We start from the raw sequence: 572 nt of genomic DNA, 5'->3' as shown, positions 1-572 counted from the left end.
TCCGGGGTGGAAGACCATTGTTACCGATAAATGGACGATACCTGAAAACCTATTACACAACCTGATGCTGCTCAATGCCGCTTGCCTCTGCTTTCTTTAAAACTTTGAAACTTTGATTGTTTTAGGGTTATCTATGTGGCAAAATGTCTATGACCGGGTCCACGAAACAACAAATCTTCAACAACAAACAAAACACAAATGAAAGATAATCATAAATGAGTGAATAACAAAACAAATTTCTTATCAACCAATTGAAATTAAAACTTTGAAAACAAATTTTACAAAATTAAATTGTGATAAAAACAACAAGAAAATAAAACAGACCTGTTGAGTGGATACTTCCATTTTCGGAATTTCCTACTCTTTGTGTGCGCAACACAATTATCGTTATCTACACTAACTCTCTGCACTTCCTCGCAGAATTTCACATCCTGCACATAACTCCACAAAGATCTATAAATCTTCTTCAAAATCAACCTTCTCATATAACACACTACTGCAAATTCAACATCACAAGCTCTTTATAAATTTCATATCACATCTTCAAATCAGTACCTAAATCCTGATTCTCA

This window comes from Phalaenopsis equestris, unplaced genomic scaffold (assembly GCF_001263595.1).
Source record: "Phalaenopsis equestris unplaced genomic scaffold, ASM126359v1 Scaffold000767, whole genome shotgun sequence".
Taxonomy (NCBI): Eukaryota; Viridiplantae; Streptophyta; class Magnoliopsida; order Asparagales; family Orchidaceae; genus Phalaenopsis; species Phalaenopsis equestris.
This window is presented reverse-complemented; position numbering follows the sequence as displayed.